A 24950-nucleotide genomic window follows, 5' to 3' on the forward strand; every position below is an offset into this window, starting at 1 on the left:
TGCTCGTGGACATGGAAAAGTGATTTTCCATAGCATGTTTATGGGCAGTATTTGCTGCAGAATTAGGAGGCAGACACCCGCCCCGGATTCCTCTATGGAAATACACCTGTGTGCATTTGGCCTTAGACCAGTCTCACACCAGTGGGTTTGAATTGGGGATTCCACGATCGCCGCCGCACCTATTATACACGGTAATACACAGGCATTGGCTTTTGAAGTTTTGCTCACACTTGTGGGTAAGAATTGTGGATTCCGCAAGTGGAAGAAAAATCGCAGCGTGCTCTATTTTACCATCGATTCCGCGCGTATGCGCTCCATTGATCTCTATGGATGCGTTTGATCTGCAGTGCATACGCGATTAACATTGCATATGGACGCGTATTCGTACGCAGGTTCTAGGAGAGCAGATAACAAATGGTATAAAGAAAGCAGGAATTTGTAGGCGGACGTTGGAGGACAGAGTCTGGGCAGCAGCAAACCATCCAGACTGCTGTCTGCAACCTCCGCTTATTCTTCTGGGCTCTAGTGGGTTTTTAAAATGTGCTATAAACAAGTAGTATAAACCGGCCGAGCCAAGAGAGCAGTACCCCGTCCTGAAGGCTCTCACCACGACAGCACAAGAGAATGTTGCCTGAGCGATAGAAGGGGGTTCCAGGGGTCGGGCTACTTTCTGATGTCCTTTCCTGCTTGCGTTCGTTCTTCCATGTGGACAATACGCTGTCATACGTGGCACATCTGTGCAGAGAACTAAATGGATATGTGGCCATATGCAATTTGCTTCCACAATCATTTGCATGTGCAATCCGACCTGCAGGTGTGAGCTCGGCCTTAGACTGTATTAGTAAAACGGCCCTGTGTGTAATACTTCTGCTGAAATAAAGCACAACTTCCCTGGAAATGATTGCCTTGAAATCTTTTGTGGATGGAACTATTCATAGCTTCACAAAGCAAGCCGTGAGAATGATTTATGGAGCATTTCCTTAGACTCACCTGTCCATCAACATATGCTGCATATTATAGTACCTGCACCGAGGTGTGCGCTGGGGTACAGGAAGCATTATGTGTAATAAGAAAGATACAAAGAGATACATTGTAGTGTTCCTCCGTATCATAACCCAGCAGCGATCCGGTCTAGAAGTTCAGAGTAAGCACAAACTATCATTTATACGGCTAAGCTTACTTCTATTGTTGCAGATCGGTAACATGGCAATTAAAAGCTTGAGCTCTGCTATGTCATTAATGCCCGGGGAGCGCACAATGTATAGATCTTTTCTTACAAATCTGTGAATTAAGAATGATGGATGTTTTGGGGACTTTTCCTAAGTGCTGCTGTGCATATTCACTCACAAGACACATTTCACAGCATTGGCCACATTAAGCTCCGCTCTGGAAGGGCTGCAGTACAGTGCGGTAATGCCGGAATGGCAAATAAAAAGGGCACATTTAAAAAAAGCCATCTCCACATAGCAACCCATTCTAAAATATTAGACATATATAGATCCTCCATATCTATGTAAGAGCTGTGCCTATTGTAGCTATAATCTGCACCTATGCTCTCTGGCCGTACCATTCCATGTGGAGTTTTTATCATACCTCATTTCTTTTGTTTTTATTACCTGTGTACTTATTCCTTATTACCCCCACCACAGATGTGAACTTATGTGTACACTATATTACTGCTTTGTTTTCTCTTTTCCCATTCCATCCCCTTTCACCCCATACATTTTGATACATTTTGGATCTACTGTCTGACACATTTATTACAACTATTTGTAAACGGTTTTATCCAGTTATTGCGCTGTATATTCTATACACTTATTATCATCTACTATGGTGCTTTAACCCAGACAAACTGAGGAAGAGGATTTGCCCTCGAAACGTGTTTTTTGCTGGATTTTAATTTCATCCAATAGACAGATTTTTCTTCTGCCTAACTGGTTTTTCAATAAGTCTTTTTGGAGGGTTGGGCCACAATCCAGTAATTCCATCTACATCTCTATCAGTTTAATGCCCTGTCCATAGAGGCACAACTCTGGTTGGCTGCACCTTCATACGAATCTCTGGATATAGATCCTCATTGAAACCCTACTTGGGACCCCAGTAACAATGCCTAGTCCACATACACAACCACCAGGTTTCTCCACTTCATTTTTCATGCAAGTCATTTTAAAATGTGGCCACCTTATTCCGCCAGAGAAAGTTGCAGCTAGCTAAACATTTCCATTTGGCGACTATTCTCCTGAAATATCCGGGAACCTCCCAGGTTCCTCGATAAGCAGCCTTTTCTTCCACTTGTGGAAGGAGCTTCTGCTGCAGCCAGCAGTACCTCCAGTCCATGACAATCATCTGATTGCTGAGCTACAGAGTCTCCAGCACAGGCAGCCAGATAACCAACTCTAGCAGTAAATGGCCAAGGAGGCTCCAGTCTGCAGATGATGGAGCCTGTCACCTAATATCTGTCTATGCGCCAGTAGAGGATTGTGTGCGTCGGCCTACAGCTGGTAGGTTCTCTGTGCTACGGTGTCTTAAGGAAACTAAACGCCTGGCTCCATTGGTTGGTACTTTTCCAGCATGTGGGTTTGACTTGCCTTGCACTTAGCTCACTTTACCTATGTGTAGTATTATTTTCCACTTATGCATGTGTTTAACTAGTCAGAGGCCTTGAGACCCATAGATTTCTCTGTTAGGCTGTCTGCACACGGGCGGATTTGCACTGCGGAATCTGGAGCTGGCGTCCGATCTGGGTTCGCAGCAAATACCACCCATAACATGCAATGGCAAAACGCAATTTCATGTACACAAACGGACATACATTGCGAATTTCTGCTCGCGAAGGAGAAATCACAGCATGCTGCGATACTGTACGGACTCCTCACGGACGGCTTCCATTGTAATCAATGAAAACCGTCCGACCCGCGGCCCTTCTGCAATCATCATTGCGGAAAGTTTACGGGATCTGCGTCATCACCTAGCCACAGAGTGGCATAATCTGTACTGCGCATGTGCGTCGGCGCGATGGCCAGGCCATCTGCAGTACAGATTAGAAGACCATGGGACAGGTCACCGGCCAGGCACAGCGTCAGATTCCGTTGCGGGATCCGACCCATCCATGTGCAGGCGGCCTAATTCTGAGATTTGTTATGTACTTTAAACTCCCATTCAATGGATCTTTGGCTTACTTTTAGTCCTGTGCTGTTTGTAATACGTATCTTATGTTTTTTATTAAATTAATTGCTTGGCTTTATATTGCTTTTTTTTCTTCTCGTGTTGATATATGTAGGAAGGGGTATATATCTAAAAGTCCAGCTGCACCACCCATTTCTACCTGAAGTCATTTCTTAAAGTAGGCAAATGAAGTTCAGCGGCCTCTTCAGGAGAAAAGCAGTACTGCGGCAAGCAGTAATAAAGTTATAACCAAACTATCTTGACATATGAGCTTCGGATCAATCCGCGGGTTCTGACTGTCTTAGCCACCACTATCCATTGCTATTCTAACCACCGCTCATTTCAGTGAATGTTTGGACCTTTGACATGTGCCAAGTGTTACCATTTAACTAGTTTGTTTCCTAGACTCAGATATGTGGAATACAATAACGAATGGCGCTGCTTTGGCTACAAACCTACAATGGCCATCATATCCCAAAACCTTAAGGGAACAAGAGAATATGTTTTATGAAGTGTAGCCAGCAGGGCGGCAGAATGGAGCTGGGATAGCTAGAACACAAAGGTTTTAATGAATAATTAGCTGAAAGTCATAGTAGCTACTTAATAGATAACTAAGTGATAATATCACCGCTAAGCAAGGAATCTTAATTCACAATTTCTTAATTAATCAGTCAATCATATTTCCATTTATTTGAAAAGAAAAAAAAACTAACTTCCCTCTCTGCAAATACCATCTGTAATATCTAATTGTTAGCCGCACGTCAAGTCAATTTAACTTGCCTTCGAATCGTCTTGAAGCTTAGTGCTCAGTTATTGGCAGTGCCTCCAAGTAATTCACAAGGTAGATCTGCTGGGACAAGACATCAGATGGCTAGGAGCTTGCTGCGCCACTTTTTTTTTCTTTATGTTTGTAGTAGCCAAAATTTCCAAGCTGTTTTGCAAATACTGCAGCTGCTGAAAACTTTAAGATAAGGAATTCAACCAGACAGCAACACAGAACTGAGAGGAAATGGGAGAATCATCTCATAAAAGACTCCGCCAGTTTGGGATATAAATAAAAAGTCTGCACTGTGTAAAGATTTTTCGACTCTGAGAACACAGACCCATAAAACATATCATCAAGCTACAATAAGCCCAACAGCCTGCCCCAACTGCCAATGGGGAAATCACTCCAATCTTTATGCAATGCTGCACATTCATTCAGCGGAAATAAAGGCTGACTTTCTTTTCATCCGGCGTCGACTGTTGATACTATTTGCTTAAAAAAAAAAGCTCTAATTTCTGTTACAAAACTGTCACATCTGCGTTTACAACATGGTGGATTAGGGTCAGCGGAGTTTTGGCCGTGGTGCTTCATACCGGCTAGAAGAAATTCTTCGGAGGGCTCGCCTTCGGGATACAATACGTTTAGGACATTGGGATTGCTTGTTTTTAAAGAACAATTACCAAAACCCCAGAGATTAACAGAGATTGTGTACTAAAAAAAGGGAAAAAATGATTTTGGCAATGATTCCTTTAATGAAATGGCTAAAGAAGCACCACAAACTTTCAGTTTCAGAGCAGTGGGGGACAGACAACGGTTTAGGGTCTCATAGGAGTGATTGCAGCATCAACAATCTGTATTTCTTAGAACTACTACACCGACCATAAATACTAACCCCACCGACTGCAGCCGGACCTCGGCAGGTCGACTGAAATGCAAGCAGGAATCAATCACCGGCGTCCACTGATTTATAATGCAGGATGACGGCATACAACTCTCATACAGGCCAGCGGGCACTAAATTCTACAAGTTAGAAGTCCCAAAACTTTTGTACCTTGCGAATCAAATTCAGCTTCTAGTGATGGTAAGGAGCCCCAAACAATGGAGAAGCATCAAAAATGTGGAGAAACAGGAAATCGTGAATTTGCAAACATTTGCTGATCATAATTCAGCACTAATATTATACAGGATACATCTGCAGCGCATGTGGTCGTACGGACAATTGTGTATAGGGGCGCCTTCACACTGGCCAGAAAATCAGGCGGTTGTCTCACACTGCGAGACCGAGTGGAAATGTATGATTATGAAACCAATGAATTCCAATGGTTTCATTCTTCATTTGCGATGTTTTCACTCCAGCGATGCTGCGTGAAAAAAAGGAAAATTGCAGCATGCCCATTCTTTTGCAGCAGCATCGCCGACCCCTTAGAAAGCAATGGGAGAAGGTTGCAATCTGATGCCGCAGCTGTGACAGATGGAACAGGGGATTCCTTCATCCAGGGGTTTAACCTTGTTCTTAATGGGAGAATATCATGACCTCCTGCCACAGCTGTGACAGCAGCAGCAGGGGATTCCTCTGCTATAAGGACAGACGTGGAAGAAGGGAAACTATACTAATGGCAGACAGCAGCGTTGACACTCCGTGTTCTTCATCATAACCTGCCTCCATGTTCACTAAGCACCAAGTTACATTACTGACTCTTCATTTTGGCGCTGTACTGAGTCCTGAAGCCAAGGATAAGGCAGTAAATTACATCAATTATGCCATTATTAAAAGAATAAATTATCATTGAAGATCATTTAACCCTTTCCTAACATTGTAGTATATGTGGTCTACCAGAATAGTGGGGGTATGATCCCCAGCACCCCCTTCATTGTTTACTAGCACTGCCCTGAAGAACTATAGAATGGCCCTTCAAACAGGGAGTGCAGGGTGTTAGACCGGCGCTCATCTAATATCGAGGGCTGAATCGTAGGACAGACACCATCAATATTGTAGTCCCAGAAAACACCTTCAAAGGGATTTTCCAACTGCATAGAATTCTTTATAAGCAGCTGACAATGGTATGAAGTAACAAATGGAGTAATACTAACTTTACTAATCCCCTGCCGATGCTTCCCTGGATCCCCACCGGTCTAGGTTGCTTAGCTCCAGAGATGTCATGGTGTCTCAATATCTGACCACTGTAGCCAATCATGGCCTACAGATGTGAACCTCATGGCTTCAGCCAAGGAATTGTCACATACTAGATCATCTCTGGAGGCCAAAAAAGGAAAGCCAGCGAGGCACTGGGGAAGCACTGACACAGGAGAGATGGGGAATGGCAGGGTGTAATAGACATGTAGACTGAATGGCCACTTTATTAGACTACCGTCCCTTTCATGATTGAACCTTCCCTGTATGGAAGCTAGTTGTGACTGTGAAGCGCAGTATGAAATGACGTGAGAACATTCTTCCATGGATACGTTTTGGTGTAAATCCAAATTAAACTGGGAAAAGAAAAAAATAAAAAATAAAAAAATCAAGCAATTTTGAATGAGGCAGTAACTCTGATGGTACACTTGATATCCGACAAGCAATATATATCTTTTTCTGTCTTTTATTCCCTTAACCCCTTAATACTCCAGGATGTACATTTACATCATGGAGGGGGATGGGGATTCGATACGGCTCCATACAATGCAGGTAAACCTTTAAATGCCCCAATTGGAGTTGAGATTGCGGGATGCCGTTCGTTTGCCATGGCAGCTGAAAGCCCCCAGGGCTGATATTACAGTTTGCCTATCAAGCCCTTCCAGGGGTGTGGCGTGATAGATAGCGGTATGATGTAATACTATTGTATTACATCATACTGTGGATGCGATCAAACTATCACAAGTTCTTGTCCCCTATAGGGACTAAAAATAAATATTTTAAAGATCAGTTTTAAAAACTTTTATTAATTATATAGCAAAAGGAAATAAACATAAAAAAACACCTTTTGCCAAATTTATAATAAAAAATCTAAAAAAAACAAAAAACAAAACAAACATATTAGGTATTGCTGCGTTTGCAAAAGTCCGCTCTATCAAAGTAACACATTATTTATCAAAGATCACTGTCAGAATGGCGCTTTTTGGGTAACCTGTGTCCAAGAAAAAAAATGCAATAAAAAGTGATCAGAAAGTTGTAAATACTCCAGAATGTTACCAATACAAACTACAGGACCTTTCTGCAAAAAACGAGCCCTGTAACAACTACGTGGACAGAAAAATGAACACAGTCATGGCGGTCAGAAGACGGCGGCAGAAAATAAATGTTACGATTTTTCAAAGATATTTTATATTTTAAAAGTAGTGCAGCGAAAGAAAAACGATATAAATTTGGTGTCGCAGTAACCATAGCGACCCGTAGAATACAGTTATGTCATTATTGCGGCAGTGTGTATGCTGTAGACACAAGACACCCCAAAGATGGCGAAATTTCATTTTTCCCCCCATTTCTCTCCACTTAGAATTTTTAAAGGTTTTTGCAGTACATTAAACAGTACCTGCATAATGCAGCTCGCCCGGCACGAACACACGGCCTGCCACATCTACACTGATGGATAAAAGATGTAGGATGTTTTTTACTGTAGGGAGGGCCGCGTCTCTAAGGGGTTAATAACCATACATCTGTTGCTACAAATTTAGGTGGAGAACCTGTTTGAAGCTGGTCTGTCCTTACTCCGCTCCCCCTGGGGGCTCTTTCCCATGAGCGCCTATACGGCGACGGCATTTTTAGGTTTTCACACCTGCTCCGTATAAGCGCCTGTAGGGCTTTTTCCCGCAATCACGGCCAGCGTTTCCTCGTCCATTCACACGACCGCGAGCGTCGTTTTTAGTGAAAAAATACGCCGCACCCAGGAAAACCCTGGCGATGCCTTCCAATGCCTACATAGAGGCACCTGTAAACTTTTCGCAGCGTTGGACGCTGCAAAAATGCCTCCCCCTCCCTTTTCTTTCCCTGCTCCCATAAGAGTCTATAGGACCCCCCAATATTAGCTAAAACATAGTTCTAGAACTACGTTTTGGCTGAGCGTATATGTGCCGGCTGCGTATATGGGCAGCGATGCGAGATTATTCTCAGAAAAAAGCAGCGCTGGCGCTCACAAATCGCGGGAGCAGAGACAAGGTTTTGCTTCGATTTTTTTTTTTCAGCAAAATGGCGCTCGCCAGTGTGAAGGAGGCGTAAGAGCAGCCGTCAGAGAATACAATAGGCTATAGAAGTTATGAGAATGTTATAATCATGAGGGGAGCGCCCCCCAAACCAGGGAGCGCCCCCCCACCACTGCCTCCTCCGGCCCCATCGTTGATTGACGGCTGGCATGTGGCATGTACTCGCATACAGGCACAAGCCATCAGACAGGCGAGAGGAGAGCTTCCATAATGGTTACATCTGATTCAGGAGTTGCTAGAATCTTTGATAGTTACTGTTCCTTGTGTCCTCTTAGAAGAGCCCACCGGCCCCCATAATACGCCGCTGTCCACCCAATCAGTGTAGTTAGAGGCAGGCAGACTGCAGATAAAACATTTTTTCTTCAGACTGACGGCCTCTTTTTATTTCCCGACGCCTGGCATCATGTAAGGGTTGTTGCCTGATGCTTGTTTGGCTTAGATTAACCCTTTCCAATCCACTGTGTGGCGTCTAAAGACATTCTGATTGAAGGCTGTACAGCTCCAATGTCGGAAGATGTCCAGCAGGGTATTCTTACTGTATATTACTGGTGGCTCTGTTGTCGGGGGGCCTCTCCAGGATGTCTCATACTGCAGTACTGGCTCCAGCCAGCAGATGGCGTCATTGTATAATCAGAGAAAGAGAAAGCCCTCTGGGAAAACCCTGAATCCAAAATTGGATTGCAAAGGGTTAAAGCTCAAACCTAATATAATCCCAGTTTACAAGCCCCACACTGAGTAATAAGAAGTCGCTGCACATGCGGGATGCGCCGCCACGTCCGCTGCTTTCTCTCCACATTTTGTGCTCTAACACATAACTGTATATTTTCTTTCCCTGCTAATTTTATGCCCGATGCAACCATTAAGGCCGCCGCCACACCCAACTCTTTATACCGCGTTTACCGCGGCGTTTCAAACACCGCTGTAAAACGCCTCCATTGATTTCAATGGGGTTTCGCAGTCTAATGTTCTAATGTGATATTTCTTCTGCTGCAATATTCAAACGCTGTCTGCTCTATTTTCGTGGGCTTAAGTGATTTTTTACGCACTTCGTCGCCTATTACAATGCACACGCAAGCATGCTCCCTTTGATTTCGATGGCCAATTAAGTTTAACATGGGCTGATCAGTGTGTAATACGCACCAAAATAGGATGTGTGGTTTTTTTTGCACGAGTAGAACAGACGTGACCAAACCCACGGAACTTAATGGGCTCTATTAACTGCGTTCCTGCCAATAAGCCCTTATGGGGGTGTTGCTGGAACTTGGTAAAAGTGTGGTCCTGGCCAAGAAAACCTATCAGACTCCAGTGGACTGCCTGTGGCCAGCGCGTCTCCTCACACCCAGATTCAAACCGACCTAATTAGAGAGGATCTGGCATTCTTCTGTTATTTCCATTTTTGCAGATGGTTTGACTGTATTTTATGCCCTTTTATATTATCCTTTTTATATTAAAGCTTTAAACTTTAATAAGTTCAGTCGCTGTCACTCTATAAGACCCTTTGTGGCCACATCCATGTCACATGCTGAGAGGTCAGTTCTTGACACACTTTACTGCCAATACATCATTTTGTCTCTTTCTTTAGAGTCTATCTGTTTGAGGGCATAGCCCAATGCTGGAGAATGGGTCCACAATTGTAGCCACAAGGAACAGATAATGGGAGCTGCAACCATGGTGACATTTTGTTTCATAGAGTCCATATACCCTACAATAGTATACTTATTCCGGACATGTCCATAACCGACGTTTACTTGCTCTTCCAGCACTACACATCCGTCTTGACCCAACGTTGCATCTCTGTATTTCCGCACTTGACCAAGCACTGGATGTGGAGGCGATGACATTCGCCTTTCTTATTAGCTTCAGTGTTTTTCTTATTTGGTAAACTGTAATATTTAAATTAACATCAGCGCTGGGATAAAGCCCCGGCAGCAAGCAAGAGAATGAATAAGCCGTACAAGCTGGACGCACAGCTTTCTACTTATCTCTGTTTAAACATAACATAGTGTCCATAATATTAATTCCTTGCTAGCAGCTTTGTATAAACATTACCTTAGGTGGTCTTCCGTATGTAAATATTAGCAGGATTTCTTATCGGAAGAGAGCTGTTCTGCGCACTTAATGTAAATACATCTTATACCTTTCTGCTGAATGTTGACAGTGTTCTGTAAAGTTCTTAGACTCCCTAAGTTATGGCGTAGTTAGCAGGTCTCCGCCGTCTGTTCAGCGTCACGACTTCGGATACGTTTTTCATGTAAAAAACTTTCTTGTTCCATCAAACTTTTAATAGTAACGACGATAACTAATCCCGGTGCCAACTGTTCACCAATTAACAAATAAGGAAACATGAGTAAACTTAGCCCTTTGTGTCTGTGTGAATAGGGTCCCTCTACATGGGCCGATCCTTGGCCTGGCGCAACCAGCACTGACTGACTAAGCATGCTGAACAGCCGAGATTTGCAGGTATGGGGGCAAATAATGGTTACTATGATCACTTGTCCACAAGGAGCCGGTTGTACATCTCCTTGTCCACCTGGAGAGATGTACTGGACAGCCAACAGCAATAAACCCGTTTCCTCATTCATCAGTTAATCGTTGTCCCTTTGACACAGCCTGATGATCAGGCGAACAAATATTCATATCAGGCCATATAAAAGGGCCTTAAATGGGTTGTCTCATGATTGACTTATCACCTATCCACAGGATAGGTGATAACAGTTTGATCGATGGGCGTCTGACCACTGAGACCCCCACCAATCCCAGGAACGAGGGTCCCAGGTCCCCTTCTTCTTGTCACTGCGGGTCAGACTGAATGGAGCCATGCGCTCCCCCACTCTGTTCATTTCATTGGGACTGATAAAGTACAAACCTCTGGCTATCTCTGTCAGCCCCATTGAAATAAATGGAGGGGCAAAGTACATGTGCGGCCACCAGCTCCATTCAATTTGTGGGTCAGTGCAGCGATCCTGCAGTACCAAGAAGAGGGGGACTTGGGACTCCCCTTCCAGGAATTGGTCGGGTTCTCAGCGGTGAGACCCGCATCAATCACACTTATCACTTACGCCGCTTTCACATAGGCAACAAAATCGCACAATTTTCTGACGACGCGACAGCGCTACAAATCACATGTATATGAGGCCCATGCTTCCCAATGGGTTCCTCCACATTAGCAATGTTTTGTAGGCTGCGTCATGCTGAATATTGCCGCGATTTGCGATGTTTTGTAGACCGCATTTCCTTATGGATCCTTCCTTTGTGTTGCATCATATCACAGGAAAGAGTGTGATCTTTGTGCGGTGCGGTGCCATGCGGTGCCTTTTCCAGTAGAAGATCCTACAGCTTCCTGTTGCTCGTGTGAAAGAGGCCTATAATGTGGATATCTGATAGAAGTCAGTGGTGAGACAACCCTTTTAGGAATGTGTATACTAAGCTGTGTATGAGTCAGGCTGCACTCACACCGGCGTTAGGGCTCAGCTCAGGGTTTCTGTCTTTCTGCTCCATTTTTGGAGGGGAGAAACTGAAATAAAACTGAAAAAAAAAAAAAAATCCGTTTTTTTCCTCATTGTTTTCAATGGGGTTTAAGAAAAATGTAGTTTTTTTTAAATTTCAGTTTCTCTCCTCCAAAAACTGAGCAGAGAGACGTAAACCCTGAGCTGAGCCCTAATGCAGGCGTGAGTGCAGTCGGAGACCCCCGAAACCCTTGCTGGAATCCTTATACGTAAACTTACTGACAATGTGTCCTCACACTCAATACAGTGCTGATAAAAGTACGTTTACAGGAATTGTCCAGGTTTAGAAAAAAAAAGTATGATATTTTTAAAGAAAATGTGCGTCTCTTGTTTGTCGGCGGGGTCTAGAATTGGAACTCATAAGGGTTGAGCTGCGGTACCAGAATGGGCATTATGTTCTTCTAATCTTGCACAACTCCTTTAAGAAAACAAGAGCGGCGATGTAACCTTGTGAGGACAGTAAATAATTAAAAAACGCAAAGTAAATGTCTATTTTTAGTTTGCAGGTTTCCCAAACTACTATTTTTAGTAAGCAAATCCTTTCTGGACAAGGTGCTGCTCGCCTCGTCTCAACTGCGGATAGAGCAATGATGCAGCCTAAACCGGATCCACATGAGAAGACTGAAGACTGGAGCCGACCAGCATCAGCGGACAACCCATTCTTCTATGACATGAACGGCCATTCATTAATGTATCAGTAATGTATAGCTGGCAGCCACTTCACCAGCCAACAGCTGATCACCGGCGGGTTCAGAAGCCGTACCAACAGTGATCAGCTGATCGGCGGGCAGGGCCTTAGATTAGCATCTTGCCCATCATGTGATAAATAAGCAAACTAGGTAGATTCTGCTCAGACATCGATGAGTGAAGGAAAGCTGTCCTCCTTGTGATTTGCTGCCCATGGCCCGGCCCGGCCCCCTGTCCTAGACCTCAGTGATTGATTCTTGTAATAGATATGCCAAAGCATAACACCGGCACCGAATTTACACATTAATGAGCCGTCTCTGCGGATATAGCAAACGATTGATAGATTTTGCTTCGTTTCACATACTGTAAACCGTCTCCAGACACTTTTCCTACTTGTGCGCTATTTTTACGTAAGATTTATTTTTGTCACACGAAAAGCTGAACTGATGGAAAGCAGACCAGATATTTTACCAAAGGCTTCCGGAAATATACAAGACGACTTCTGACCTTTTCCATCTAAATATCAATTCCTAGACTGATATGGGCGCACCTTCACAGCTCCCGGCAGCAGGCTGCGGCGTCTCCATATCCTAATATCACACATAGGGCATTTCTAGAACAGGTGAAGCTGACAGCCAGACCTGACAGATGGCGTCTCCTACTGTATGGGCTCTTATACATCCGTGAATACACAGCGCATTCACGGACTGAAATGTACCGTTTACCTGCATGGTTTTTTTACATACATAAACACGCAATGTATTTCCATGTGTAAAAAAAACCCAAAACGCACAGAATCCAATTGCTTTAGTGCAAAGATACGCAGGTTTTGTGTAATATACACCAAGAGTGGACATTTAAAAACATGTTGACATCAAAAGTCGCATGAAAAATATTCATCTGTGAATGAACCCATTAAAACGAATGGGCTCCATTCACTGCTTGTTACACACACAATATGCTGCGAATTTCCTTAGTCACCATGTAGTTTGTAGCAGACGAATGCAGTGCAGGATGTAGGAGGAGTATCCTCTCCGCGGAGCGGCCGCTGATGATGGTTTACTACAAGTGTTATGAATGCATGTGTATTTTATACAAAAGAAGAAAAAAACATCTTTGTAAACGGCAGGTAGCAGCAGTGTGTGGAGATAAAGCGCCATACGCGGCATCTTGGCATGCTGCTACTGCCTACAGCTTCACACAAGCCCCCAACTGCATGCTTGGGAGAAAAACAGTGGAAATATTGTTAGGAGGATCAAAAACCTTTTTATTAGCCGTCCACTGCTTGTTGTCGCATGAAGTCTATCTCTAGTAACAGAGATAAGAAGATGGAACACAGGAAGTGAAGTGGCGCGATGACTCACACTGCCCATGGAAGTCTATGGAGCAGGGAGGGGGGATAGACTTGCTCAAACCCAGTGTTTGTTGGCTTTCACATCTACACTGCTGTAGTGTCCTGCATGATGAGTTATATTATGAGCGAGAGGGGGGGGGGGGAGGATATTTTTGCTCTTCTCTCTGCACAATGTATAGAAAGCAGCATAGCGGTTGTCTCTAGAAATTAGACATACAGCTTGCAGAGGGGAAAAGCTGATAGAAAATGTAGGATACGAGTTCTATAATGGCCAGAAATCGTGTTAGACCTCAGGTACAATCTGCAACATGGGAACAAAACCCAAATAAACTAAATCCACTCATAAAATGTAACAGTTGTTGTTGTTAACCATTTAGTCGCTCACGGCCCGCGGCGACCCTAAAGGCGAGCTCCCGCCATGTTTTTCGGTCTTGCACTGCTTCTTTCAGTTGTGTGATATCCATGCCAGTATCAGCTCTGACATTATCAGCCATCATGTTCTTTGGCAGCCGGGTATTAAGTAATAATTCCAATACTTGGCCAAAATGAGCAAAATAGTCAAAAACACAAAGCCTTTGCCTTGCAGAATATCAATCTCCCATAAAGGGGGTGATATGCAATAAGTGTTAGATGCTAATTCCTAATTAGTGCTGTGTGCCTTCCTGGATGTAGCGCACTCTGATAATGTGGAATCACTGCATCTGCTATTCCCGTCTCTATTAGCGACTGGAAGTTACACAATTTGCTCATTTTAGCAATTTATTACACCCATTGAATATCATAGCCCCTTTATGGTTGTGAGGGCTTATTCACATGGACATATATCGTCCGGGTTTTCACACCTGGCCGATATACGCTGCCCCTCTCTGCAAGGGGAGGAGGCGGGACAGGGAGGGAGCTAGTGCACTGAGCTCCACCCCCTCACCACTGTTTGCAATAGTAGAGGTTGGATGGGGCGGAGCTTATCCCCACCCCGTCCCGCCACTCCTTTGCAAATAGTGGAAGGGGGTGGGAGCTCATCACACTAGCTCCCTCCCCATCCCGCCTCCTCCCCTTGCAGGGAGGGGCAGCATATATCATCTGGGTGTATAAACACGACCGGTATACGTCCATGTGAATTAGCCCTGAGGCTGTGTGTTTTTACTATTTTGCTCATTTTGCCCAGATATTATTAGAATTACTACCTAATACAAGTTGGATTTTATTAGTAGACGTTGTTTGAGTTTTTTTGCGGTGTCTGACTGTAAATATATAGAAAGTTCCTTGCTCTACACGTCCGTCGGGATCCCTAACAAGTCTGCACACACCTTCTGTATGCATGAGAATCACAACTCTTATCTATCTATCAGCATAGCTGCCTGAGGGCTCGTCTTCTGCAGGATGACTTGTATTTTCAGTGGTGCCGCAGTTTGTAATCTACCATATAATGTACTGAAAAACTAAAAATTCAAAGTGAAGTGAAATGAGAAAAAAACAAAAACACAATTCCACCATTATTGGGGCGGGGTCTTTCTTCACGGGGGACACACTGCAGCAGAAATGACACATCTCTTCATTCTGCGGGTCGGTACAATGACTATGAGGCTACATTTATAGAGCGTTTCTTTTGATGTACTACTTTAAAAAAATAAAATATTTTTGGAAAAAATGGAATTATCTTCTACCGCCATCTCCTGACAGCCGTAAATTAATGTATTTTTCCGACAACACAGTTGTAGGGGGGCTCGTTTGTTGCGGGACGTCCTCTAGTTTCTATCGGTACCATTTTGGAGTTCATACAACTTTTTGATTGCTGTTTATTATATTTTTTCTAGGAAACGGGGCGTGACCAAAAAAAGCACAATCCTGACATGTTTTTTTCCTTTCTGACAACACTCACCGTGCGGGATAAATAATGCATTACTTTGAAAGATCAGATTTTTACGGATGCAGCGATACCAAATATGCTTTGAGGTTTTTTTTCTAATTTTGATTTTTTTTATAAATTTGGGAAAAAGTTTTTTTTTTTTTAAACATTTGTTACATTTTATTTTTTTAATAATTAATAAAAAAATTTTAAACAGATTTTTTTTAATCCCCCGAGGAACATGAACTTGCAATCCTGCAGTATGATATAATGCCATAGTATTACATTATACAGCGATCTGACAGGCATGGCTTAATAGGCAAGGATTGCGAGGGCGATATCAGGTGGTGAATCATGGCCCGTTATTACCCTCACCAGTGTGCAGGGGCCCTGACAAGCAGAAGCAAGACTGAGCAGGTGTGACCACCTTGGAACAATTACTGAGGTAGATACAGAATAGAAACAGCAGGTGGCGCTATTCTAAGATGAGTCCTACAACATCTGGGGATAGAAGCTTATTTTAACCATTAAGTGTTAATACAAAACTGTTTGGAATTATCGCCTGGATTAAGCTATAAGCAATATTTTTTCTGGGACAATCCCTTTAAACAGAGAAAGTCACATGTGCCAATGTCAGGGTGCCACACAGAGGGAGATGAGCGCTCTTATTAGTACTCTTACTAATATGCTGTTATTATCACAGTAGGTCTCTTTACAAATGGAGTGGAAAGCCAGAGGTCAGCAAATACTCTGGGCATACCTGTAAGCTCTTCAGAAGATGGGGCTTTTCGAGGACCCTGACAGGTACAACAGATCCATATTCCAATGGATACCAAAAACTACTGACGGACCCCATTAACTTATAATGGTCTCCATTGGATTCCCATTAAATGTCCACTATTTTTAAATATCCCAGTATTGATGCCCATTTACAACATTCGTTATTCTTATCTCCAAAAACAATCTATACCAAAGACAGACCTACTGACTATATACCAGATCACACAAAGGGATATCAGGATAGCATAGAAGTAGTAGGAGAGCCTATCTTACTCTAAGCTTTGCTGATGATCAAAGCCACCTTATTATAGGGTGTATATGGATTAGGGTAGCTACATAGGTTCCGATTCAGGATCACCCTTGTCAGGGCGGCTATTCGGTTATTACGGGTAGGGTGTGAGTGGAGGGCTTATTAGGGTAAATACAGGCTCTCCTCCTGCTCCTATGCTATATCTGATTTATCTCGCCTGGTATTTCATTTTGTGATCTCATGTATGGTAGGTCTGACTTTGGTACAGGTTGTTTCTAGAAATCATACTAAAGGTTATGTTTTATATTTGAGTCACACTGTGATATTTGGCTAGTTCGAACTTCATTTTTGATATCTTAGTCTGCTGACTGCTTCGTCAGATCTGTGACATTAAAGTTCACTATTTGGAAAGCAGGAATAGAGCAGCAGACTGAAGATAGCAGAACCACTGACTGAAAAATAAGGAAGCGCATGTGAATAGAGTCTTACCACAGCCTGTGCCGATGCTGCATGCACATACTGTAATGCAGCCTGGATTCTGCTGTCAGATTAGCAAGTATGTATTGTTTTTTCAATATTAGAAAACAAGATTTCTCATTTTCCAGAAACAGTGCCGCTGTAATGCATCTCAGTCCCATTCATGTACCTAACATTTCAGAATAAGCTGCCATGTATGTGTACATGAGGATTAACACCATTTCTGGCCATTGTAGGACTAGTATCATATATTTATAACCAGTTTTCCCCCTGCAGGATCTATTTCTAATTTTCAGTTCTTTCTGAGCTGTTATGCTAGGTTTCACGATCTTGGTGACTCTTCTCTGAACTTGCTCCAGTTTGTCTATGTCTTTTTTAAAGTGGGGTGCCCAGAACTGGACACAGTATTCCAGATGAGGTCTGACTATGGAAGAGTAGAGGGGGATAATGACCTCACGTGATCTAGACTCTATGCTTCTCTTAATACATCCCAGAATTGTGTTTGCCTTTTTGGCTGCTGCATCACATTGTTGACTCATGTTCAGTCTATGATCTATTAGTATACCCAAGTCTTTTTCACATGTGCTGCTGCTTAGCTCAACTCCTCTCATTCTGTATGTGCTTTTTTCATTTTTCTTGCCCAGATGTAGGAATTTGCATTTCTCCTTGTTAAATACCATTCTGTTAGTCGCTACCCACTGTTCAAGCTTTTCTAGGTCTTTTTGAATACTCTCTCTCTCTTCCCTAGTGGTAGCTACCCCTCCTAGCTTTGTGTCGTCAGCATATTTGATCAGTTTGCCATCAATTCCCTCCTCCAGATCATTTATAAAAATGTTGAACACTGGGCCTCGGACAGGGCCTTGTGGTCCCCACTTGATACATTCTACCACTTGGATGTGCAGCCATTTATGACCACTCTTTGAGTACGATCACTCAGCCAGTTGTGAATCTACCTAACAGTTGGTTGTCAGTCCCAAGTTAGCTTTAATGTAAAATGCAAAAGTTAAAAAAAACACAAATGTAATTTTTTTTTTTTTTAAAGTTGGAGAACCCCTTTAAGTTTTGGGAAAGAGAAGCAAAAAAACTAAATTTAGATTTTATTTGTAGGCCGTATCATCCAGCCACAGAATATCAGGTAACCCAAGCGTGAACGAACAGTATAAATAATAGTGCCCAATGTGCGATCCAGCAAGAAAAATGGGCAGCAATCGTAAGGCCGCCTTCGCACGGGCCACAAATACTGCACAATTTCCACTAGTGGAATCGCTGTGAATCTTTTGTAGCATTTACAGTACGAGCAGGTGGGGCGGATGGGAAAAAAACTACAACAAAAAAACTTGCAGAAATTTTCCAGGATGAATCCGTAGCATGTCTATGCTGTAGATTTAGGACGGCTTCACGCGGTATATACGCACCCTTCAGCGCAATATCATTTGCACTATGAACCAAGTGCTTTTGCACGCATGTCTGCGCTTTGTACTGTACTGTTTTGCATATGCAGGGCCTGTTCATATGTGTGGGCAACACACCCACGTCCTGACTTAAAAGGCTATTTAGCCTAATGAGGTCCGGATATCTTATTTCCCTGCGGTTTTGCACAGTATTTTACGTATCTCCTTGCGTATTTGCATTTGCGCAACCCCCAGCGACTCTTACTTGGCCATTTGGTGCACAAATGCGCACAAAACAGAGCATGCTGTATGTTTTTGTGCACGCAAGAAAAGAAAATGAGAACAAACCCGTTGAAATCAATAGGTTCTACTCTGTGCATTGTGCATGCAGATATGTCCGTGTAAAGCCGCCATTAGGGCTCATTCACACGAGCACATAAATGGCGTGTTTTTTTACAGCCGAACAATATACGCGACCATCTGCGGCTTTGTTTTTCAATACATCAGTTCACACAGGCAAATATACGGTGTGTAAATACGTTGGACTGTGAAAAGTGGAACATACGTGACTGAAGTACACGCCAACGCATATACCGCAGGCAGAAAGATAGTTCTGGAACTATCTTTTGCCCAATATACAGCGGTGGCTCCCATAGACTCCTATGGGAACTGGACAAAGAAAGGGAGGGGAGGCATTTCAGCAGCGTCCAACACAGCGAAAAGCTTACAGGTGCCTCTATATAGGCATTGGAGGGCACCCCGAGGATTTTGGCAGAGCGAGGGTTTTGCTGGGTGTGGCGAATTATTTCACTAAAAAGCATTGCTCCCAGTCATGTGAATGGGTGAGAAAACACTAGCCATGAGTGTGGAAAAACGGACGTTCATGCAACTTTTTGGCACGGCCGAGAACACGTAAAAACACATATGGCCGTGTGGAAGAGCCCTTCTGCTGTGGAATTCAGTCCTGAAATATAAGGGTTAAATTCCACAGCTGATCCACAAGTTAAAACATGGCTCAATCTGCCCCGATTAGGTGCGGACTTGGCCACTGTAGATTTCGCCAAGTGTGAAGGTACCCTTAAAGTCCATATACTTTTAAGACATTAAAATTGTGTCTCTGCCTCTTGAAATTAACCCTTGTAACGCTTTAGCATCAATCGTGAATGGTATGTAAATTAGTAGTATGAGATTGTAATAAAGTATCATAAGAGCAGCACTATTGACAATAGAAAGGCACAACAAAGAAGGAAGAAAAGAGCTGAAGCCCGGGATCTGGAGGCAGACTTGTGTCCCTCCTGCCGCTGTACGTAGGGATAGAAGAGTCTACATTCAGCCAACACCACCGCTCACACATATCGCAGCCCACCGGTCTCCTCTATCCAGAAGCATTCCTGCCTTTACTTTAGATTGACCTATATTAGCAGCGGAATATAAATGAGCTCCTTTATGTTAGGCTGACCACTTTACATCAAATTAGTTATAAAGTAATGAGCGCGGCTCTCACCCGGGCACAGATACAAGAAATCTACAATGGTGCGACCAGAGTGCTACATCCTAACTTCAAATGACTCCTCTCCATCAGCCAGACTCCAGATGAAGCTGAACTGCCCTCCCTTTACAGACCTGTAGTTTCCCGGCTCCTAGGAAGTGATCCGCCACAATCATCAGGATTAATCAGTCCCTGCCATCGCTGTGGAGGAAGGCTGAATCTGCAGCAAACCATTACCAGCGCCGGGGTCTATTTCACACTCACCTCTAGTTTCACCTTGAAATATATGAGCACTTCTTACTAAATATCACAGAGAATAATAATGTCGCCCTCGCTGCAGCCAAAGCATCTATTGCACTGAATACAAGGCTGCATCCTGCCCACTAGCTGCCAGCCAGCTGCCAACATGACACCCAGATAACACAATTAGCACACTTGAGCAGATGTAAAGCGCGCACACCGGGCACAGCCGCCCTCACGCTGCGCCACGCACCTTATATAGAGTATGGCCGGCTTCACACCAGCGTATGCTTATATGAACGCCGCATATTTGCGGAATGAACTATTCTTTCTTTGCATGTGCATTGCGTATATTTCATATTTTCGCTGCAGGCAAGGGATATGCATTTGCGCACGAAAAAAATGACCATTGTATTGAAATGGGTAATTAGTCTAATGAATTCAAGATTTGTTCTTTTTTTCTGCGCAATTACGCAGCGTTTCACGTATCTGCTATTGTATTGCACATGCATTTGTGCATCCCCGGTGATTTCTATGGGGACTTTTCGTGCGCAAATGTCTAGCAAAATAGAGCAGGCTGCATTTTCTTTTTTTGCACCACCGAAATGCGCAGGAAAAATACGCACATGTGAATGAACCCATTCAAATAAGGAGGATGGAACAATACCTCTGCAGCGCCATCTATTGGATGCCGGCATTCCTGCAAATCAACGAACGACCCTTTATGCAGGTCTTTATAACAATGATTGGGAATTGAAAACCAAGCCAAAATCAATTCTGGTGTTCAATTCCCAATTATTGTTTCAAAGACCTGTATAAAGAGTCAGACCTGGATTTGCATTCAATAGGTGGCGCTGCAGAGGCATTGGTCCATCTTCCTTATTTGCATATATTTCCCAGAGGAGCATGCATGGCCTCACTCACCTACTAGGTGCTCTCCTTAAGGAGTGATGATACCCCTCCCAAGAATGAACCCATTAAAATCAATGGGTTCTATTAACTGCATATACGCCCATGTGAAGCCGGCCCAAGATTAGTCATACCCTGGCCCTTTTAGTGCACTTCTACCACCATAAAGAATATTTTTCCATCTGTTAAATACATTTGAGGTACCACTGACCGGAGTGCACACAATTCATCCAAATGTCAGTACCGGCCCCCTTCACCGGCAAGATTATACAGTTCTGAAAAGTAAACAGATCAAAGCTGCTTCTACTTGGCGCAGGGCAAGAGGTGGTACGGCACCTAGCTTTGCCCCCTGTGCCACGAGAGACATAAATACATTACATTTCACTCCGCAGAAACTGAAGCAGGTCTGGAAATAAAAGAAGCCATTATCTTTAATAGATAAATGGCTGTCCTGAGCGGAGACACCGAGACGCTGGACAACATGGCGGCATATCCTGAATGTCAGCTCTTCCCTAGTGCAGCTGGCATCAGCATTCATTAGCATGATCCATGTAATAAGGTGACACATATCCACACTGACCTATTACCAGGTCTATTGTAAACCTGCTAGAATACAGTGTCATGACTAAGCAAGAAGTAGATGAAGCAACTCCCCCCCCCCCCCCCCCCCCCACGGTATATTTTATCTGCGCAGGAACACATTTCAGATGCTACGGTTGCCGTTCAATAGCAAGGCAAATCCTGCATTTAATCAGCAAGAATATTGATTCACCATGCAGAACTTTCTGCCTAATTCTAATATGGCCACATGTTTTCCTTGAATAGTGCAAGGAAATAGGAAAGTGTAAATGGCAAACTAATAGCATTTCAAGCTCTGGCTGTTTAATTTCTGAAAGCTCTCTATTTTACTCATTTGGCCGCCTGCCAGGATAGCAGTCCTTGTTCTGATAAGGCTCCTTTTGAACTGCGGAGAGAAAAAAAAAAGGCGACGAGAAGAGAAAAGCACCCCACGTTGGCCTGTGATGCTCTCAGGGTCTGGCATGCAGGGTGATGTACATCGCAACATTGTATCAAAACGCTCAGTATCATAACATCCACAATACTTGCTACTAAACAATTCACACAAGTTGAGAATAACGCCTAGTAAACACATTCTGCGGAGAATACGGCTGCAAACCTCATGTCCTGGCATAATTAGAAGTAACCCACATCCAAGGCAGTCAAATAAATGAAAGGGTCTCCTTTGATGGGAACAGACTCAGAGCAGAGAGAGGAGAATCACATTTCCCAAGGGAATAGGCATTTGCTTCAAAGAGAAATCAGACTGGAACATTAGTCAGTCCCATAGGAGCCATGTGGGAGGAACTCCAGTCACTTCCAGGGAGAAATCAACTTCATCTAAGTTCTTAATTACTAGTTTTTTTTTTATTTCCACCTAATCCTTTCTAATCACCTTTTCTTTTCGTCTGACACAATAGAAGGGATCCGCAATCTCTGTAGGCATTTTACTCCTTTCTAGCCCATGAATGCTGACAGATGTGATGAGAGGAAATACTGCATATGTCAATTTGTTCTCAGGCATGTATGTATTTGACTGAGCTGATGGCTCCAAATTGGTTTTCCTGGAGAACCCAAAGGACAGACAAGTGCGTTCCCCGGAGACATGGAAGCGTGCCCAAATCTTAAAGGACAATTGAAGACAGCAGAGAATAGAATGCGGCGAGTCCTGTGGAATAGCGCTGCCCTACAAAGTATGGATTGCAGTTCACTCCAATCAATAGTTATTGTTTGCAGCGCCCGTTCTGCGCCACACATGTAAGACCGGGCACAGCACCCACTGGGGGGCTTTTCATGTTTCCAGGCACCTAGTGAAGTCAATCAAGGCCCGGCTTCGACTCTTTATTTTGCCTTCCGTGTCATTTTGTCCCACTTTTCACATGAATAAACAAAGAAAGCCGGGCATTGTTAGAGTCACCCGCCTGGCACAGATACCCCTCCTCACCGGAGAAGTCTGTGCAGCGAGGGGTGCAAATCAAATTAATGTCATTATCTAGTATTAGAGCTCGCAGGATCCAGGCGCTTTACTTGTCAACTTATAATGCGGCCAGTAAAGAAGGCAGCCTGTTCGCAGGTACGGCCGGGCGCCGCTGATCTCGGCCCCTCTATTGTACCTCCTGCCAAATCCCAGGATAATTGCTCTTTCTTCCCGCCTGTCGCTATTATGTGACGCTGCTGCGATGGCAGGACACTATTCTTCTTCCCGAGGAGGTCAGACAGGAGACGGATCTCCGCAGCAGAAAGGACGCCTCAAAGGGAAATATCAAGTAATTGCACAGATCTCTGGCAGATGTCGGAGGATGAATAGCTGGAGATGTAAGATCACCGACCCCCGCAGACCGGCGCCGGGGGGACGTACAGGAAAAGTGAAAACATTCTACATAACAACTAATATACATGTAGTAGAGGAGTAGGACACGTATATATACTTGCCCTAAATATTACATATATATAATTTTTTCTTAATTAGGGCAGATATATATACACTTGCCCCCCTAAAATATATATATATATGATAGGATGGGAGTAGTAGACAAGTATATATATATATATATATATATATATATATATATATATATATATATATATATATATATATATATACACACACACTGGTGCAGCCCCGGCACATACTCTTCCCGCAGAGTACAGTAGGTACTTCCCACTATAGACACTCCACGGGGTACAGTCCCGCTGGCAGGTAGGTGGTCTGCCGGCCATTACTGCTCCGTCCCGGGACAGCCGAGGAGTGTGAATGCACACAAGGAGACCTGGTGTGCCGCTCCTGGGGTATCACCTGTACCTCGGGGGAGCCGCTTCTCTGCCGGGGTATCACCTGTACCTCGGGGGAGCCGCCTCTCTGCCGGGGTATCACCTGTACCTCGGGGGAGCCGCCTCTCTGCCGGGGTATCACCTGTACTTGGGTGGGGAGCTCCCTCTCCGCCGGGGTATCACCTGTACCTGGGGGGAGCCGCCTCTCTGCCGGGGTATCACCTGTACTTGGGGGGGGAGCTCCCTCTCCGCCGGGGTATCACCTGTACCTGGGGGGAGCCGCCCCGGTATGACTTATACCTGGGGGGCGCCACCTCTCTGCCGGGGTATCACCTGAGGGGCGCCGCCTGCCGGCCCCCCCGGACATCCCTCAGTGACCTTCAGTAACCCGGCCGGCAACTTTCTACTCGCCGACATAGAAGTGCGGACGGGCGGACAGTGCGGGGAAGCAGAGTGTCCTTACCGGCTGTGATGTCCTCCGCTCGGCGTCCTCCTCCGCTGCTGCACGGAGCTCGTCAGCCTCTCCTCAGCATCACTGCTAACTCAGGAGAAGGAACCATGCGGCTGCCTAATAACGGGGGAGAGGCAGAGCCAGAGCGCCCTCCCCGAGCTGCGAGCCGCCGCCGCTGCCGTCAGTGCCGCCGCACACACAGGGTTAAGCGGGGAGTGAGGGGGAGGGGCTCCGGGAAGGACGAAGTGTGAAGTGTGGAGCGCCCATCCGAGACGGACAGTGCCAGGAGGAGGGGGCAGCAGCCGGGCCGGGGGGCTGCCACTGGTGGAGGAGTATTACCAGCAGCATCTCTACTATTATATATCGGGAGTCACTTCTATCACTGTTACATCATCACTAATAGTATCACCACTAGTAGCATTATCATTATTATATGACCACTATTATATTATAACTATTATTGCCAGCAGCATCTCTACTATTATATATTAGGAGTCACTTCTATCACTGTTACATCATCACTAATAGTATCACCACTAGTAGCATTATCATTATTATATGACCACTATTATATTATAACTATTATTACCAGGAGCATCTCTACTATTATATATCG

The 24950-nt window shown here is 44.3% G+C and overlaps 1 protein-coding gene across 1 annotated transcript in view; it reads right to left on the reverse strand.

The window, feature by feature from the left end:
- LOC136578962 (cadherin-6-like) overlaps nt 1-24519 on the reverse strand; it is a 327675-nt gene extending 303156 nt beyond the window's left edge. Inside the window, exon 1 of the mRNA XM_066579187.1 lies at nt 24347-24519. The gene's annotated coding sequence lies outside the window, so the exon portion shown is untranslated. The remainder of the gene's footprint in view (nt 1-24346) is intronic.
- Nucleotides 24520-24950: the final 431 nt, after the last annotated feature.

This window comes from Eleutherodactylus coqui, chromosome 9 (genome assembly GCF_035609145.1).
Source record: "Eleutherodactylus coqui strain aEleCoq1 chromosome 9, aEleCoq1.hap1, whole genome shotgun sequence".
Taxonomy (NCBI): Eukaryota; Metazoa; Chordata; class Amphibia; order Anura; family Eleutherodactylidae; genus Eleutherodactylus; species Eleutherodactylus coqui.